The 21,028-nt window shown below is 36.1% G+C and overlaps 1 protein-coding gene and 1 pseudogene across 1 annotated transcript in view; both read left to right on the top strand.

The window, feature by feature from the left end:
• Samsn1 (SAM domain, SH3 domain and nuclear localization signals 1) overlaps positions 1–21,028 on the top strand; it is a 134,721-nt gene that overhangs the window by 66,247 nt on the left and 47,446 nt on the right. The window lies entirely within an intron of this gene.
• Positions 14,036–14,766, top strand: LOC150069557 (UDP-glucuronosyltransferase 2B31 pseudogene; annotated as a pseudogene).

The following is a 21,028-nucleotide window of genomic DNA, read 5'->3' as shown; positions in this document are numbered from 1 at the left end:
TGTATATATGTTTATTTGTTTATTTGAAATAGGATGGGGAAGAGGGAAACAAGATGAGGGGGAGGGGAGGGATAAGGGAGGGAAATAGGGACAAAAACATGAGAAGGGGTAGCAGTGATTGTTAAGTAATGCACCTTCTATCTGATGAACACAAAGTAACCCTTCTATTAACTATAATAAAAAAGAAATTAAAAAAAAGAGAATATCACAGACGTTAAGCCAGGTTCCAGGACTCGTTCTTATAATCCTAGGATTACTCAGGAGGCTAAGATCTGAGGATTGCGGTTCAAAGCTAGCCAGGCATGAAAGTCTGTGAGGTTCTTATCTCCAATTAAGCACAAGAAAACTGGAAGTGGCTTTGTGGCTCAAGTGGTAGAGCGATTTTTATGACCCAAATAGCTCTGCTTGCCCTAATATTAGTCCCAACACTGTCTCACTGGGGAATGAAGCCTCAATATGAGTTTCGGTGGGGCTAGAACACAAGAAACTATTGCACAAAAGATGTTTTCTATTTCATGTAGCTCGTGGACATATTGGTCAGAGTTCTCTTGAGAAATAAAGGGTATTCATTCGATTACATTAAATAAAGGTCCATAGTTACTGTAGACTGGGGAGTAAGGAAACAATTGGCTATTCTATCTGTCGCATGGAAGCTTCAGAGCAAGCAGAACCAAAGACAGAACCTTGGTCTGAAACTGAAAAGTCTATAAGTTCCCCGTGAGTCTTTGTGAGTCTAAATTCAGAGGCTGAAGGATTAAGAGTTGGATGTCCATGAGTGATTGCAGAAAAAATAAATCTCACCCACATATGAATTGAGCTGTGAGCCCCTGCAAGCTTCTTCCTGCTGGCTTTTGTTCCAGGCCTCCAAAATATTAGACCTTATCACACACATTCAAGATGAGTCTTCGACCTCAATTTTCTGACTCACAAGTCCATCTCAATGGAACATCAGTAACGTACTTTGCCAGTGTCAGGGCACTTCCTAGCCTAGTTATGTTACATCTGAAATTAGCTACATTTGCTAAGAAGCAGCACTCTCATGAAACAGATACATATTTTAGAAAACCACAGCTCAAACCAGTAAGGTGATCATAGATTCACAAGTAAAGGAAGCTTTTGATTAGTTCATTGACTTGCTTTAGAACTTCCTGATGCCTCTAATTACATAGTATGGCTATAGTAGAAATGCTAACTTTATCCTTAGAGGATGAATATTACTTGTCAGCAATCTCTCAGAACTTCTCAGAGATGTGTCCTTCCCTTCACTCTGTTGAGTTGCTACTATTTCTCCAGTCTTTTCTCCATGTATTCTAAGCCTACACCCTCTAACTCATAAGCTTGGTGGATTATGTCTGATCCCCCTCAGCATTCACTTTCCTGCTCTGCCTACACCTGAAAAATACTCTCTTGAATCTTGGTAGGAACTAACATTATATTGAACCCTTAGGCAGGAATTACAAAGGACAACCCGGAAAAAGGGATGAGAATAAAGGATGAAGGGGAGTTGGAAATTCAAGAACGGAAAGAGTTTATATTTTTTTCATAACACAATTGAACTCTGTATGTTCAGCCAACGACTTACAAAAATTATAGCAACTTTAATAACATTTTCCTTTAAATTGATTTTTAACATTTTTTGAATGATGGCAAGGAGGAGTCTTCATCATTATTTTATTGTCTTTAGGTGTCTGCACTGCTTTGTATCTCAGTCCCCTCTTTGCAAAATGTAACAGTGATATGGGTTTAAAAGGATTCAATAAGATGCAGTAATACAAAATGTCATTTGATTATTGTCTTCTCCAAAGAAATCTCTCCTCCTTTCTATACAGTAATGAAGTAGACTGAGTAGAGGATTATAGGGAATGTTAGGTTTTAGCTTATCTGTGAAAGTCTTAATCTGTGGAGCTCTTAAATTTAGTCAGCAGGCATAGAAGGTCTGACCAGATCACATTCCTCGAAAGAAACTGCATCGATTCAGAGCCAATATTACTATTTTTTGACTACAGGTAGTGTTCGTCAATCAGACCTCCAGAAAACACAGGCATTTCCCAATGTTAACAAACTCAAAGATGATACTGGAAGAATGAAAAAAAACCTGGATAAATGCCAGTAAGTGAATATATCCAACTTAGCCAGCTCCTATAGGATGTTTGGAATTAATTTCTGGTACTCTTCTGAACTATTGCTTCTTTTTCACTCATGTTTTTCTGTTTAGATAATTCTGTCATAAGTGATTCTGACACAAATGTCAACTACACAATGATAGAAAATCAGTACCACAACTATAATTCCCTCCTAATTCTTTATAGCTCTTCTTTCCTTGGAAAAGAATTATGCCTTGTTAGGGTAAGAAATTATCACATCACAGTGACTAAAGCCACAGACGTCTTTAAAATGTCATTTCACAAAGAATTAGTAGAGAAACTCTTTTTCTGTATACAAGGCTTAGTATTAGGGAGGAAATGCCTGTGACAATAGCAATGCGGATGAAGACACTTGTGCTGCCTTCCTTCTACCATCTTTCCTTGTTCAGACTTCTTATCTCCTCTCTGAGCCTTAATTCTTCCAAAGGAATTTTTTGTATGGGTTCAAAAACAGATCTGAATTCTAAATTGTGTCAGCATGTTTTTTATGTTTTGAAATAATGTGTGTGTGTGTGTGTTATTGTTGGGGTGATATATAATGGGGTTACAGTTACATTCATCGGATAGTGGATACATTACTACCCCTTCTCATTGTTTTTCTTTCTTTTTTTGTTGTTGCTTTGTCGGTCATGAGGCTTGAAATCTGGGCCTGAGCATTGTCCCTGAGATCTTCATCTCAAGACTACTGTTCTACCCACTGGAGCCAAAGTATCACTTCTGGTTTTCTAGTGGTTAACTGGAGATAAGAGTTTCATAGACTTTAGTGCCTGAGCTGACTTTGAACCTGGATCCTCTTATCTCAGCCTCCTGAGTAGGTAGGATTACAGGCATGAGCCCCCCACACCTGGCTTTCTCATGTTTTCCCCATTTCCCTTACCCTCCCCTCTCACTCCTCTTATTTTTCCTTTCCCTTCCCTATTTCAAATAAACAAATAAAGGTAGAAAGAATCTTAACTGCATTGATTGCAGTGATTTTTAAATTTATTTTGTTATACATTTTGAATTCAAAACAAATGCATATCTTGTTAAAATTTTCTTTTAATAAAATTCAATATTCTATAAATGAGGTAATGCATATAATTAATAATTTGTAAAATTGTCAGTTATGATATTCTAGCAAATGAAAGACACCTTGAAAGCATGGCTTACACTGATTCAATAATTTACCCATATGTGCAAGTACAAATGTTGTTTATCAGGCAGGTGTTATGAAGAAACTGCACCACATGAATCAGAATTCTGTGGCAGTGTCTCCTTGCTATTTAGTGAATTCTGATACTTTAGTCTGGTACATCCTTGTATATTATGTATATGTGTTTTTACACTGCCTAAAATATTGAGAATATTTTGGCGTTTATGATAGAACGTATTTGATCTAGTCAGGATTAGACATCTTTGATGAATATATAGCCTTGGGAGTGTCATAGGTTTCAAAGGCCCCTATCCAAATGATAAGGAAGTCACTTGCTTGCAACAAAGCTATTCATTATCATTACAATGTATGCATTTGGAAAAAATAAGCCTAACTGAAATGACATCTCTGCTGCATTATTCCCAGTATTGATCTAGTTATAGCATGTTTACTTAGCTTTTTGCTTGCATAGGAATAGACAGTTCATGCTATGGACATAAATCAGTTTCTCCAATTAGAATAAAGATCAAAGAAAACAATTCTGGGAACTCAAATGGATTCCTACTGGAAAATTAATTTCATTTATTTCATGGTTATGAGATCTCAACTGAATTATTTTTATCAACATCAAACTAATCCAAATATCTATATCACTATACTAGTGCTATCATTTTTCATCGTGACATTCCCATCAGTAAATAAGGTGATCTCACAGGACTCCAACTTCAAAGCATCCCTCTCTTTTTGTCCAGGTGATATGCAAACTGGAGACCACTCCTATAACATTTTGGACTAAACTGAGTAGGAGAAGAATGCTTTTTTCTTCAGCTATGTTTGTTACAAAGACAAAGATATTGAGGAAATATTAACTATAGGCTTTGAAAACTTGGCACATAGGAGGAAAAAATACATCTCTCCACTTTTCATCTTCACCTTATGCACCAGTTTATTCACAGAATAAACTATTTCTCACAATTGGCAACTGTCTCAGGAGTTCCTCATCCTCTCATTATATTCAAATTTATTCTTTGTAGTCCAATGTATTAATTAGTTTTCTAGGGCTGCATAATCAAGTGGTATGTATTGACTATATGTCATACTATTACAGAGTTCTGGAACCTAGATATTCAAACATGAGGTGTTGGCAGTACCATGTCCTCTGCCATATTTCTCTATCCTTCCTTGTCTCTGTAATTCTCTGGGAGCCCTAGACATTGTTACATTTGGGTGGCATTTTTGTCCTTTACACATACAAGTTCTTACTATATTTTCCTACTTCATCTTCTTAAACCTCTAAATTTCCTTATTCTTTTAATAGCATCAACCCTATTGGATTACAAAGTCCACCCCATTACTTTATGAACTCACCTTAACTGAACTGCTTACATCAACAACCACTCTATATCCAAATGAGGTGGCATTATGAGGTAATGGGAGAGAGGACTCTGCAGTAGTTTTATTCTTTCCTTGTTATTAAGTACTGTGAAAAGGAGTTTCATTCCAACATGTCAGTTTATGAGCTCAATATGTGCCTACCAATGCCACCCAATCTCTCTTCTCCTCTATTTCATCCAATTTCATCCACAAACTGAAATCCTCTGGCTCAATGTCTGGCTCAATAGGTGAGGTGTGTCCTCTAGATCGTCCTAATGGGAAGAGAGATGGGCCAACACTTGCCAGCCCTGTCACTCTCTTCCTACCTGTTTAAAATATGCAGTTACTGTAGAAAATGGCTTCTCCTTCCCAGATTATATCAAGCATTCTTATACTTCTAATTCTATTATATGTCCTTCCCATATCTACAGTGTGTCATTTCTGTCCTCATCTTTGTGGCAACTTCTTCAGTCTTTCCTAAAGCATTGCTTCCTTAGTGGAAGGTTTCCTTATTTCTTTGGGAAATGAATGTTTTCCTTCCTATGCTTTACTGTATACTGTATCTCTCTCAGGCACATGACACTGATAGTTCATTGTCTTTGGGGACCTTCTATGAAGCTTTCAATAAGTGGTGAATGTGTCCGTGTGTATATCAAATGTATTCAGATCTTCAGATCATTGATATCTGGTAACGTTTTAGGCCCTCAGAAGACAATCAATTAAATATGTTAAAGTCTTATCGGGATCAAATATGACAAGAGTGACAAAAAGAGGTCAGAAGTAAGATATTATGCCTATGGGAAGTTCACAACTTGTTTGCTGCACTGAAAGGACTTTCTCCTGTACAAAGTATAGGAAAGGCCCATAATGTGTAATAGTTTCCTAAGTAGGTGACCACAGTGTGAAGCACCAAGGACCAGCTTCTTCAGTTTCCAGGTTGGTGCCACAGCAGTACGTCATCACTAAGGGAATTTTATTCATTTACCAATTGTCAGCAAAGATAATGACCTTTGCTGGTTAAAATACAGAAGTTGGCTTTGAAGATGCTACATGATGTTCTTACTGGTTGTACCACAAACTCTTAAAGCAAAGGTTGATGGTTTTCCCCTAGGTTTTTTTTATCAGATTTCAAAGAAAGTTTTTTTATTTCTGTTTTGAATGGAAAGACTTAGCTTTCTAAGCTTTCTAACCACAATCACCAAAAAGATGAATTAGCAAATTCATGTCAAGATCCAAAATTCACAGAACTATAGGACAAGGATGTGGGAAAAGGACCAATATAATTACTTTCAATAGGCAAGGAGATAATTCATTTCAGTGAATGTTTGACAGGAAAGCTTATGGGCTCAAAATTAGAAGTCCTGGAATCAGGAGCTGAGTCTGTAGAAAGAGAAATTCAAATAGTCAGTTTCCCATATGCATAAAAGCAGGGTAAGTACTTCACAGGAAAGCTGTTAGAATAAAAATAATTTATGTTAAAAAGGTGTTGAATCCTGATGAAAGCATGTAATATAAATCAATAATAGACCATTTTCATCACTATGAAAATATTTTGACATATTTTACAGATTTCTACAGAAATAAGAAAGTAATTTAAAGTGGCTGGCAATCTTGATGTTTCAAAAGTTTTGCAAAAATGTTTATAGCATCACATTCAACATTTATTCAATCTACTATATCCTTTGTATTTTTGAGAAATATCAGAGGCAAGATTTCAGTCAGTCTTAATGTTTTCCAATCCAAGGAGACAGTATAGATTTTGCATAGTTAATATAGGTGTGATTTTTTCAAATATCCATACCTTTTTTATTGTTGGGATAATGTATAGAGAGGTTACAGTTACATTTGTCAGGCAGCAGGTGCATTACTTCTCATACATTGATACCACTTCTCATGTTTTTGTCCCATTTCCTTCCCCTTACCCCTTCCCAACCATCTTGTTTCCCCCCTTCCTTTTCCTATTTCAAAGAAACAACTAAACCTATATACAATATACCAGGTAACAAAGTCACATAGAGTAAAAATATGAGCTTAACATTAGGGCATTAAGAAAAACAATCACACAAGTTTTTTTCCTTCATTCAAATACTTCCTTAGCATTTCCCTGCTGTAAGTGATATGGTGATCAAGCAAATAAGTCTGGCTTTTCCTTCTAGGCAATCCAAATTTAAAGCAAAACAAAACATCCAAGGGCAGGTAGCTCAGGCCTGTGATCTTAGCTAATCAAAGCTGAGCTCAGAGGATCTTGATTCAAAGGCAGCCTGTGGAGGAAAGTAACTGAGACTCTTATCTCCAATTAATGACTAAAAAGCTAGAAATGGCTCTGTGGCTCAAAGTGAAACTGTACTAATCTTAAGCATAAAAGCTCACACACAGTTCCCTGGCTCTGAGTTCAAGCCCCTGGACAAGAACAAAACCAAATGGGAAAACTTAACAACTCTACGAAATGGTAAAAATCTATCAAACAACTATACATATTTACTTGGTCCTCTGGGGAGGCGACTTGGAAGCTGATAGCTTGAGAAAAGAACCAGCCAAGTCAGAAATGGAGGGAAAGACACCACAAGCAGAAGGCCAAAGTTGAGCAAAGAACTGAACCATCTGAACACAGAGAGGAGACCAACAGGGTTAGATCAAGAAAAGAAGAGAGTAGCACAGTGAGGCCAGGGACAGAAAGGATTATGCCTTCCCAGCCATGAGCAGACAGTGAATGAAAACTCACAGTTAAATGCTATCATCAAATCTCTGTGAAAGCAGAACTGAATTCCCCTGCAGAAACTTCCCCTTGCTGGTAGCTGAAGATAAACAGCATATTCAAATATCATTACAGCACATCGCACAACAAGAACAGCATTATTAAGGAAACATGCACAGGCTTTGGAAATTAGGTTAAAATAGGTTACCAAGAAGTTTGTTCACAATAAGTTCACAGCCTAGAATGCCAGTAACTTGAATACTTGGAATTAACAAGCCTTAGCTGCTTCGTAGTCGTCAGATTAGCATGTATTAAGCCTATCCCTGGGTCAAGAATTTCATATTGTCTGACTTAATACTAACAACTATCTTAAAAGAAAACACATTTTCCTCTTTACCAATGAAGAATGTAAGAGTAAAAAGGACTGGATTCAAGTTCATAGAGCTTATCTGAATGCAAGGCTGTATCAACAGTCAACCTTACTCTCCTCACCTCTATGCCTCCACTGATGGCTGACACATGAAGACTTGACCTCTAGCCAAGTTCTTCAGAGGACTGGTTGTCAAAGCCCGTAAGAACTTCAGCTGGTCAGAATTCACTGCTCAGGGAAATAAAACAGGGGATATGATGTATGTATGTATGTATGTATGTATGTATGTATGTATGTATGTATGTATCTGATATAGCTTCAAAAGTTATGGAAAGTTTTCTAATGAGAAATCATATTGAGTTGCAGGCAACATATTTGTGAACTCTTGTAAATGATCAATTGAATTTTCCCTTCTACAAGTGACACATGCAATACTTTAAAATTAGAACTTAGGTAGGTTTTGAAGGTCTAAGCTTCGGTGTGGCATTGTATAGAAACCTGATTTTCGTGTTGGGTTGGGAAGAGGAATATGATATAACTTCTTAAGAATATATTTTTTTTAATTTCTGTTAAAAAAGAGGTGGACTTTCACTTCAATGAATTGAGCACATATACAAAAGAAATACATCTGATATCATGAAATCTGATTTGCTATGGTAAACATAGTCATATTAAAAAGATCCACTTTGGTTCTATTCTACTCCTTTTACTTAAACTCATGTGATTCCAGTATTTCACTTTATATTTCAGTGAGAGGTGTGAACATGCAGATCTGATGTGGATGGCTTTGATTGTTTTAATAAACAAGATATGTAATTACCTTCTATAACTGTACAGCTTTATTATAATATCAAAATATAAGGAAAATCTGATCCTTTTTGACTCTGCTATACATTTTTCTGATGAGTTAAGTAGAAAGGAAATGGAAATTATGTTGTTCTTCCTGTTTGAGAATAGCTTTTCTATGGAAAGGAAGTTCATGTATTATTTTTTCAGCAATATTTTATTAGTTTCATTTTTCTTCAGTAGGTAAAGGCAGGAAATCACGGTCTATTGATCAGTATGTCGTATGTTCCTTTTGGGCTTCTGAGAAGTAAATGTCAAAGAAAAGGGAGGATTTTAATAGTACATGAGATGTGTACTGTTTTCAGATAAAAGTTAATTTAATTTTGCAATATAAACGTTGCATTTTTGCTGTATTCTCTGCCTCATTCTTCTTTTCATTAGCCTATCCCTCTCCACTTTATCTCACTTCATCCCTTTGCAAGCATATGTTTTAAAGGAGTAGGCTGGAAAGATTAGGTGAGAATGTTAAAAGAGATGATATTGATCAAGATACATTGTGTTCATAAACTGCTTAGTTAAATGACAACCCATTTGTACAACTACTTGAAGACAATTTTTTACTTGAATGTATTTAAGAAGGAAACATTACTCAAAAAGTAAAAATATAAAAATAAATTTAAAAGTTATTTTTAAGATTTCAATCAAATGTAAGTCTTGACTGTTGTCTCATATTGCCTATTCAAGTGAGAAGTAAAGGAATGTGTGGAGATGGAATGGTATCTTGAATGTGAGAACAGACTGTCCTTTATTTCTATGCCCTTGTCAACATGCAAATCTTGAGAATTGTTGGGTAGAATAGATTGTGATAGAGATAACCCTTCAATTACCCACCTTTCCAACTTAGCAAGCAAGAAAAGATAGGAAGATGGTTTTAATAGTAGAATAAAAGATGGCAATCATACAATAATGTGAAGACATGTGACTGGCATAAATATATTTTGCTTAGCTAGAACAGCGAGAGCTTGCTTTTCTTGTGATACTGAGGATTGATCCAGGGGCCTTGCTAAACAAGTCATCTAAGCAATTCAGCTACCATTTTTGCTTTCTGCCGGGGCCAACCGGCAGCAAACCAGGGTTCGCAGATTGGGATTCCTGAAATAGGGGGCAAGGACTAGGAAAAAATAGAAGAGAGACAAACAGATGGGGTTCAGGAGGGCTACAGCCCAAATCAGGAGCCACAGCTTAAGAAGCCTGTAGCCCAAGACTGTAGCCCAGTTTATTTCCAGTTCTCAATCTTAAATACACTTCTTTAAACTAGGGAACTGCCAGGGGCTACATTCGTACAAACAGTATCAAGTCTGAAATAGTTGAATGAGAAGCTATCAAGTCCCAAACAGGTTAAATGAGAAGCTATTGACACAGCCCAAAATCATGATAAGAGCTTACTTCCTTGTGTACTCAATTGTGCGGGTCCAAGGTCACTGACCCCACAGTCACGGTCACTGACCCCACAGTCAGTCCCCAACAGCTTTCATTGTTTTTTGAATCTTGGTTCTACTGTTAAGGCTTGGGGCAGCCTTGTGCCACAATCTCACTTTCATCTCCTGTGTAGCTATGGTTCCAGGCACAAGCCACCATGCTGGTTATTTGTTGAGATGAAGATCTTACGCTGTCTTCAAACTTCCATCCGCCTATTATCTCACTTCCGAAGCAACTAGAATGACAGTTGTAACAGGTAGAAGCCACTGTGCCTGGCTCCACAGAGGAACCTCGTATGCCTGTCAGAGGCCCTGGTGATGTAGCCCTGTTTTTAGCCTGTTACACTATTAGGAACCTAGAGATGGGGCCTAGTGAATGGAACTTAGGTCACTGAAAGGGTGAGTGTTATACACGAACAAACTCAAGGCTATTAAATTCATTCTTGAGGGATCTGTTCGCAAGATCTAAAGAAAGAAAAGTCCCATATCCCAACAACATCTTTTGGGGGTTACAAACATAATAATAGTATATATTAAGGGTCTTCTGTATGGTATTTTCATATCTTTATGTAATGCACATCAATTCTGTCTACTATACTTTATACTCTCAATTGTCTTTATCTTTTTACCCCTGGCCTCCTTTCCACTTCCTAAGAGTACCTCTTCTGCTTTCAGGTGTTTTTTTGTTTTGTTTTGTTTTGTTTTTTGGGTTTTTTTTCCACACAAGAAAGAAAGCATGTGATACTTGTGTTTGTACTTTGACTTACTTTGTGTAACATGATGTCCTACTTTCCTGCCAATGATTTGATTTCATCCTTTTGGATGAATAATACTCCATCATAAACACATATTTTAACTCATTCATGTGTTAAGTGTCATCTAAGCTGATTTTTCTACCTCAGCAATTGTGGATAGCACTTAAGATACTTGAGTGTATTTGTATCCAGGTATACCAACTAAGGAGTTGTGCAGTTGGATCCTTACTTATTTGGGGATTTTTACTTATTCGGGGATCCTTGATATCCTTTGCATAGATACTATAATGATCTACATTCCCCCTCATAGTATATTATGACTCCTTTCTCTCCAGCTCCAGGTTTCAAATATAAACATATATTTATTGGCAGCACACAAAAAATTCAGAACACAGAGACAGGGAACTTCAGAATTTCAGGGATTTCATCAAGTGTAGATGAAAATAATTTATACTCTTACCCAGATCATACCAATTTTTATAAACATTAAAATAGAGACAATGATTATTGCTAAGGTTTCCCCCAAGGTTAATAAGAGACAAAACTTGGTAAACTAGGCTGAAACATGGCAGCTTTGTCCTCCTGATGCTAAACCTTCATTCTAGAAGAGGATTTGGGATTTGTTGCAGACTTAGTGACTTCATGGTTTGTATCAATTTCTCTCTATCTGCCAGCTCAACTTTACCCTGCTTCCAGCCTATACCATTCTTGACCTTGGCTGCCCAATAAATCACTCCGATTTTATGCCAAATCCAGTAAGTGTGCCAAGACATAAGCATGACAGAGAGTGATGGCTGTGAGCTGAGGTTTGGATTGAATCCTGAGTCCAGTACTTCAAGAATGATAGGACTGGACTCAGTTCATGAAAATGTCTGCAGATTACATGGAAAAAATATACACATAGAGCACACAGGACAATTCCTAGCATTTAATAGCACAGTCATTACTACTAATATTTTTAAGTTGGAGTAGATTACTTCATGCATATTGGAATTCTATTCAGTTTTCCTTTAAACTATATTTTAGACTTTTTTTTTGGCCAGTCCTGGGCTTGAGCTCAGGGCATGAGCACTGTCCTTGGACTTTCTCAAGGCTAGAGCTCTACCACTTGAGCCTCAGCACCACTTCTGGCTTTTTTCTATGTATGTGATACCGAGGAATTGAACCCGGGTCTTCGTGCATGCTAGGCAAGCACTCTACTGCTAGGCCAAACTCCCGGACCTAGATATCTTTTTATGAATAGATGTGACCTAGGAAACATGGTTTCTTTCATGACTGTCTTATCTTGGCAGGATTCCTTGGTTTATCAAATTCTTCTTAGATCATTAGCCTCATTTCTTTCTATTCTTCATTTCTTCCATAGTAAAAGTAGGAAGATGATGTATTACATTTTCTTTTTTGTAATTTAAAATAAGGAACAATGTTAGCTAGGAACTGTGGCTTACCTCTATAATCCTAGCAATGGAGGAAGCTGAGCTCTGAAGGTCACTCTTCAAAGTCAAGGAAGGTAGGTCCATGAGACTCTGACATCAGTAAACTACTCAAAAATAGAATCTGGAAGTGGTGCTGTGGCTTATGTGGTACAACAACACTAGCCTTGAGCACAACGACGCTTAGGAATGGCACCAAGGCCTTAAGTTTAAACCCCAGGACCGATCAAATTTTTTTTTTAAAAAACGAAGAAAAAGGAAAAAGAAAAAGAATTACTAGATTCTCTCCAAGAGATTTTCCAAGGAGTCATCCAAAACCTCCCCTGTGCTTTATAATAAGAAGAAATAACAGTTATAACAGTCCTGGTACCTAATGTCCCTGTGAACGGTACATTTTCCCTATTTATACCCAGTGATCCAAACCACAATTTCTAATAGGGCTTGACATAAAAACTAAAGGAGGGAGTGAAACAAAATTTTGTTTAGTAATAATCAACTAGCATTGTCTAATAAAATTAAGATATTAATAGGTCACTAATGCTTTATTTTTCTTGAACCTACTAGGCTCAATGATACTTTCATGGTTTTATTATTTACCTGTTACTCTCTTTTACCCATGTGAGGTAAAACAAAGATTGTGCCTCAACTTCTTGACTTTTCAGAAGCAAGATGAGGGTATTGAAATTCCGTGGTGAAGCTCTAGAGATGTTGTATACAAAAATGCAAGTGTAGACTTAAAGAATTTCAGCAATTGTAAAAGAAAGATAAATGAAAGGATTAATAGAAAAGGACTCTGGGGACAGAATGGGTTTAAAAACAACTTCAGGAAATTAGGACATGTAAGAGATTCACAGAGAAACCACCATTCCCTAGACTCCAATATTTCCACCATAGGCCTGAGGGAAGTGACATCCCATCATTTATCTGTAATATCTTATATTACCCTTTACCACATGTTATGAATGATCGAGATGATGAGGTAATGAGACTACGGGACAAGTCTACAACACCAAGTTGCCCTATGTGTTTTTGAAGCTGTCAACTAAATAATCAAGTACAGAACTACACAAAACTTCATTAGATCCCAGGTTGTAATCTTAAGTACAGATTAAGGTTCCTATAACAGGATGGACCATAAGGTTTACAGTAGAGTTCCTTCTATAAGTTTCCTTTTCCTAATCCATCTATACCTGAATTATTCCTGTATTTACTTTTGTTGAGCTTCTAACTACAAATTCAATTTATATAATTAATAAATAGAGGAACTTAAGTTTTCTGTAAGCTTTAATAATTTGGAATTTCACCAGAAATAAATCCATTTCATCCAAGTTATCAAAATCATCTTCAGCATAAAATTGTCTTTAGCATCCCATTTTTATTCTTCTGAGGTCTCTAGAAGTCAGTAAAATGATTTTTAATGTTAAATTTGCTAAGATTTATTTTGTGTTGTAAAATCTTGTTGAATGCTTTGTGTATATACATCAGAAAATGTTTTCTGCTGATATTGGTACATTTTTTGTAAGTGTTAGATAAATTGATTAACAATGATGATGATACCATCTATTGCCTTGATGATGATTTTCTATGTAATTCTCCTGCTAATGACAAAGAAGACTTCAAAATCTCAATAGATAAAAAATAAATAAAATGGTTTGTTAATACATGAATAAAATTCTCAATAAATATTAGCTTTAAAAAATAACCTTTTATAACCCTGAGTTTGTTTACCTGAGGTTCACATGATCCAGCAAATAATATTATTTATTCAACTTGAAATACACGGGTTACATTTTAACTTCATGTTTGAGTCATTCTTACACAAAAGACATAGAGAAGACATCAGTGTAAAAGAAGCACTGCATTCTACCAAGATGTCTATGAAATGGCTTTCTTTTCTTCTAATGGTATCATGGATATATTACTTTAGCTCTGGACATTGTGGGAAAGTTCTGGTAACACCCATGGAATACAGCCACTGGATCAATGTCAAGATAATTCTGCATGAACTTGTGCAGCGAGGCCATGAGGTGACAGTCCTTCTCCCATCTGCCTCGATTTTTGTTGATCCCAACCAATCACCTACTATTAAATTTGAAATTTACACTACATCTTTGAGTAAGAATGAGTTGGAAGATCTTATATATGAACTTTCACAAGACCCATTTTGGACATATTATTCAAATTTGCAAAGTCTCTTCAGGACTTCTTCTGATACCATGGAACAACTGATACCATGGAACAACTGGTTTTGAACAAGGAACTTATAACAAAACTACAAAAGTCAGAGTTTGATATCATTCTTGCAGATGCCTTTGCTTGCTGTGGAGAGCTGCTAGGTGAGCTACTAAGGCTTCTTTTTGTGTACACTCTCCCCTTCTTCCCTGGCTACACATATGAGAGGTCCAGTGGGGGGCTTCCAGTACCTCCTTCCTATGTGCCTTTAGTCATGTCTGAAGTAACTGATCAAATGACATTCATTGAGAGGGTGAAAAACATGGTTTCTCCGCTTTTTTCTGACTTTTGTTTTCAAGTATTTACTGTGGAGAGATGGGATCAGTTTTACAGTGAAGTTCTAGGTAAGCTGTATCTTTTTACTGCTTAATCCTAACCATCAAATCCTTTTGAAAGTAAGCTATGTATGTAATATAAAACCAGAAGATGGGGCTAGGGGTATGGCCAAGTGGTGGAGTGTTTGCCTAGCATGCACGAAGCTCTGGGTTCAATTCCTTGGTACCACATACACAGAAAAAGTCAGAAGTGGTGCTGTGGCTCAAGTGATAGAGTTTTAGCACTGAGAAAGTTCAAGGACAGTGTCCAGGCCCTGAGGCTTGACCCCAGGGCTGGCAAAAACAAATCAAAAGATGGAGATATTATGAAATGGAAAATGAAGATGTAAGGTTCATCTCAAAAGTCATATGGAAAGCGAATTCTATGGAGCTAATGAGTGCCCTGTGTTCAGCACTTGTTCCAAATATTCCAGGAAATAATGACACTAGTTACTAAACTACTGATTGTTTCTCAGGGAAGTTACAAATGTGTTTTACTGTACTTTCATTGCATTATTAGGTTTTACTATAAAAGGTATCTTTCCATAACCAAAGAAAGATAAGAGCTAAAACTAAGAGTGAATACAAATCTATATTTTAAGAATTTATGATTTCCAATTGTGGTTTTCACACACACACACACACATAATTAGTTATTAGTATTAATGTCCTACTAAACTCTAACTTCTGCACCTATCAGCAGAAATTTAGTTATAGATACAAAAGTTGTAACACTTCATTGGAGAATGACAAATCATGGAAAATGCTCACTGAACTTTAGCGTTTCCCTGGGGAAAGTTGTCTCTGAAAGTACAGTAGGATAAATTCTGGGAGTTAAAAAAATTCTCAATTTTTATTTTGTACTTTTCTGGCTTTGAGAAAATACGATATGTATTATATAGTATTGTTGTAAATGTAGGTGTATTTCTTTTGGCAAAAGACTAAATATCTTGCCTGCATTATCCCAATTCATTTCAGGAAAGTCACATACTGCAGGACAGATACAATAAACTTATTACCCATCCTTTTCCTGTACAGACAATCTTGATTAAGTTCCTTCTATGATTGACTTTTATTTATATTTAATTTTTTGTTACATACAACAGCTAATGAGCACATTTCTTTTTGGACAGTGTCAAGTCTTCCCTTGTTTTCTTCCAGTGCTTTTTTTCCTCCCATCTCCCCTCATTTCCACATAGCCTCTAGTGAGTGTCACAGCTACATTTGTCCTGCCATTTCTGTGTTCTCCCTCCTTGCCTCCAAAAAGACAGATAAACTTACTGAAGATTTATTTAGGAAGTTCTGATCTGTGCCTAGGAGCCCTAGTGGGTCCCCTGTTCACTCCTGTAGTACTTTTCATGATATTCTGCCCTACTCTGGGGTCTTTGAACTATTTTCACAGGGATTTTAACCATTTAAAATAGATTCTGGTGCAGAGTGGTATATAAGGGATCTAGCTCCAGTTTTCTTCATGGGTAAAGCCAATTCTGTCAATGCCATTTGTTGAAGAGGCTTCTTCCATCCTGTGTTTGTGGCTCTCTTATCAAATATTAGATGCCGATGGGTCTGTGGGCTCATTCCTAGGTCTTCTATTCAATGGTCTTGGGCCTATTCTTGTGCCATACCAACCTATTTTTTTTCTACAGCTTTATCATAGAGTTTAAACTTTGTTATTAATATTCCTCCGATAATGTTCTTCCTGCTAAGGATGATTTTTGCTGGTTTAAGGTCTTTTGTTACAGAAATTTTTTGTATTGCATTCTCTATATTACTGAAGAATGTTGGAATTTTGATGGGTATTGCATTGAATTTGTAGATAGCTTTGAGGAGCATTGTCATTTTTCAAAATATTATTTCTTCTAATCCAGGAGAATGGAAGGTTTTTTTTTTAAATGGTAACTCCATGTTGTCATTCAAGTATCCTTTATCTAAACATGAGTTGTTGCTAGTTTTTCTCTCTAGACCACCAATCCTAAAGTAGCACTTGGTCATATTTGCTCTAGTGAGACTCGGAGGCATAAGATTGGCTGTGATAAGTCTGTATATTAGAAAAAGCATAATCATTTAGGCAGTACAGAAAATCTAGTAGCATTGTAGAATAATTTGGATTTGAAAACCTTCATTCATTAAACAGACATAAAGAGCTTAACATTAAAATGGAGAATAGAATTATTCAAAATGATTCTATCTCATTTCATCCCTCAACTTTATGGTAGAAGACAGAGGAATCCAGAACAAGGTCCTCAGACAATTAAGATCATGGAGGAGAAGTTTCCTGTGATATTTACTTTTCCATCCCCTGTGATTAGAATGTGATGATGATTCAACAAATATTTGCTACACTACTGAACAACATATCTACGTCACACTTGACTTTCTTATAAAATATACCATGGTCGGTCAAATAATCGCATTTTTGCTAAAACATTGAATCACCATTAAGGACACAATAGGAACGATATATATGCCACAATGTCCTGACCTTGTTTCATCCTATTGGGTTGTAAAACTGGGAAGGGAATGTATGTAAACAAAAGATTGAGCATATGCTGTTGCAATTTCCCTGTTCTAGCATATCTTAAGCAATCTGTGGCCTCCTACATAGGAGTTAGGTGTGCTCAGTACTGACTCTCCACCCAAATCCTGTTCCTATCTACATGGAACTTTTGATCTCGCTAGATCACAATGGGTCATTCATTGGATGACCCAGCTCCTAGAATTCCATAAAATAGAAACAATTTGATAAAAGCATGTGGGACCAGGAGTATGACCTAATGGTAGAGTGTTTGCCTAGCATGCATGAAGACCCAGGTTCGATTCCTTGGTACCACATACATAGCAAAAAGCTGGAAATGGTACTGAGGCTCAAGTGGTAGAGCTCTACCCTTGAGAAAGTCCAAGGATAGTCCTCTGGGCCTAAGCTCGTGCCCAGGACTGGCAAAAAAAAAAAAAAATGTGCTGCCTTATCTTCTGAACTTTAGTACATTTAGGTTGTAATTAGACGTTGGTGTCATACCTGTTAATCTCCAGGAAACATTTTTTTTCTCGATTAGAGGATCAGAATTTGTTTTATTTCCATTGTAAATAGTTCTTATATCATTAAGGTGATGACATGTTGAGAGATCCTCTCGTGTGATTTTCTATGAGTGCCAGGATTTTAACAGTTTGGAGCCCTTTATTTGGTCTATTTGTAATAGAAATGTGAATATTCTCAATTTATTATCATTCTAGAAATATAAGCTATAGTAAACACAATCTTAAATGTAACTGCTTGATATTTCACATGTCCCTCCAAAAACAATTTTTGATGTAAAATGTCACTGAAAAGTTATGCCAAATAACAGTATGATCTGTATTGGTGTTAGCATTTAGTCTCAAGAAAACTTATGTAGTAAGTGAATGAATTATCTTTCCTATTTTTCTGATTAGAATCATTACAAAATTAAAGTTTTATTTATAGACCGAGGAAACAGAAAAATAAAAAAATGTTTCAGTCAGGAAATATACTTTTTCATCTCTCTGAATTTCCTGAAAGATGGAAGAAAATGGTTGCTTATACTAAATGAAGACTAAATAGAAAATAATATTTAGAAAGCATACTTCTAGGGAATTACCTAGTTTCTCAAGTCTCCTGGTATTATTCCCGTTAGTATTTTGAAAACATTGTCCTATTAATTATTAAAAATATAAGCCTTTTTATCTGGTATAGGAAGTCATCTAATTATAATCTTTACAAGTACATTTATTTTAAACAAAATCAAGTTGTGTTATATAGTTAGTCAGAAAGCTTGGTAGATTTTCAAGTGGTAGTGGTCAGCACTTAAATTCAATAATCCTTAAATGAACCAGTGCCTTGAGCACAGGAAATGGTCTTGGGATGCACTTGGAGATGAGAGGGAAGACTCAGAAAGGAAGTCATCTGCTTTGGAACCTAGAAAAGACTGCTAATTAAAAATGTAGCATTACTAGTTTTCAAACCAAGGAAATTATTGAGAGAAATCTAGATTGATTTCTCAAACCAGTCTATTTTATTAGAAGCAAAGTTTCAGACTGTCTGTGTTGATTAACCCTCAATTAACAAGAACGTCTGAACTTCTTTTCTTTTCCTTTTGGATATCTTGCTTTTCATTAAAAGAAAATCTTTAAGGTGGATTGACTCTATTCCAGGTTCAATATAGACCCTGAATTGTTCTGCTAACGGGACCATTGATCTGTTGATCCTCACTGGAACAGCAATTATGCAATTATCAGAGTATGACATTATAGTTCTTAGCAGTTAGGCATCTGATTAATGAGCGTCTAGTACAATTGGTTTCTTTATAATCAGGGTTTAAAAATACAGTAATGCATTTACCTTTTGGAAAGTGTTATATGCCTAATCTGGACTTGTAGTGGCATAAACGTGTGTGTGTGTGTGTGTGTGTGTGTGTGTGTGTGTGTGTGTGTGTGTGTGTATACTGGACTTGAACTCAGGGCCTTGGCCCAGTCCCTGAGCTGTTTTCCTCTAGGCTAGCTCTCTACTAGCCACAGCTCCACTCTGGCTTTTTTGTGGTTAATCAGAGATAAGACTCTCATGGACTTTTTGGTCTGAGTTTGAGTCTCAAACCTCAGATTTCAGTCTCTTGAGTACTAGTATAACAGACATGAGTCACTCATGCCTGGCTGCTATTGATACTAAAGTGAATTTCACCCACACTTAAAGGTATATGAATACATGCCCTCTGTAGAAGTAGAATTGTTTAAATTCTATGTTTTACTACTTCTATTTTATTTTCTAACGCTTATTTACAAAATCCTCGAGTATTTTTCTTAAATAATAAATTGCCAGAATCTGAAGTTGCATTGTACTTGTTGGTTCAATATATTTCCTGGGTTGTAGGTTTTTACTTTTGTAGTAAAAGAGAAAATAAAATCTGTTTTGAAGCTATTATTGCACTTATAATCACCCTAGGCACAGCAAAATGTGAGATTGGGAACAAGTCTCAGATTGTAAGAAAGACAGGGCCATAAAGAGTTACAACAGAATTACTGTAAGAAAAACAGAAAAGAAAAAAAGAAAAAAAAATGCCCTTTAGCCATGTAGGGGTTGAAGTCATATCCTGACCAAAGGAGGAAGTAGTGCTCAACTGGGCTCAAAGTTATCTGATCACAAACAGCAACTGCTGACTGTTTTCAGTTGTTTCAACAGCAGCTGAGAAGGCAGTCCTTAGAAGTAGTCTGAATTCAAAATGCTGAAGAGAAAACCATCCAATGCCTCAGAGAAGGAGAAGCAACAAAAACCGAAGGTAAGGTAATTTCATATATATATATATACACCTAAAACCAAATCATTTCATAGAAATTACACACACACACACACACACACACACACACACACACACACAATCATCCATGTTCTTACTGGTTAGCTGTTAAGTCAATTCATGTCAAATATGGAAACATTCGAACTGCAAAGATGAGAACGACTTGGCCATCTTTAAGACTGTGTCTTATATTTGATTTCTTACACGAGGAACTGAAGTTAGTTCAAGAAACCAAGCTCATAGAAGTCTATCAGGAGGTCTCTGTTTCAGAGGCTAACATGATGAAATCTTCCACACTTTTATATCACCAGATTATGAATGTCTACATAAGAGTCTTTTGAGTGAATTTATCTTTTCTTAATGCACTTAAGTAATAAAAAAGTTCTCATTTGCAGATTTCCAATTAAGTATATTATTTCATTTCATGTTAAAATAGATTGGTTTATCATAAAGATATGAGGATTTGGTTATGCTTATGAGAGCATCAAGACTCAACCTGTAAATTGGATGAATTGATGTGTAGAATGTCATTTAACTATTAGTTTGACAATACTTGTCAAGTAGAATATATTATATATCAGAGAGAATTTTAATTTAGTTTCATGAAATCAAACAATGTGTAAGATATAAATATCAGAAGATTTCTCCAATTCTTGTCCACCGGGGAAATTTTAAGTAAATAAAAGAAGTTTTAGTAAACAAAAATCTTAAGTAAACAAAAGTTTTAATCTGTGAGAGAGCAATACTTGAGCTTTTTTAAACAATTGATTTAATGCCTACTAGTAAGCATTTACTATGTGCTAGGCATGCACTTTCAGAGAAATGGATTTGGAATAAATATGATCTTTTACTATTTCACAAAGGGATTTTCTTGGATTGCCACTGTTTGTTTTTGTAAATCCTGAAGTAGGTTTTTAAAAAAAGTCTTTGTTAAATCACGTTGAACAAATGTATATGTTAAATACCACTGGGTTGGAATCCCCAACTGGCTAAACACGTATGAGGCCCTGGGTTC

The sequence above is a fragment of the Megascapheus bottae genome, chromosome 1 (assembly GCF_031878675.1).
Source record: "Megascapheus bottae isolate mThoBot1 chromosome 1, mThoBot2.hap1, whole genome shotgun sequence".
Taxonomy (NCBI): Eukaryota; Metazoa; Chordata; class Mammalia; order Rodentia; family Geomyidae; genus Megascapheus; species Megascapheus bottae.
Note: the sequence above shows the minus strand (reverse complement) of the source record. Positions and strands in the feature narration are given on the sequence as shown.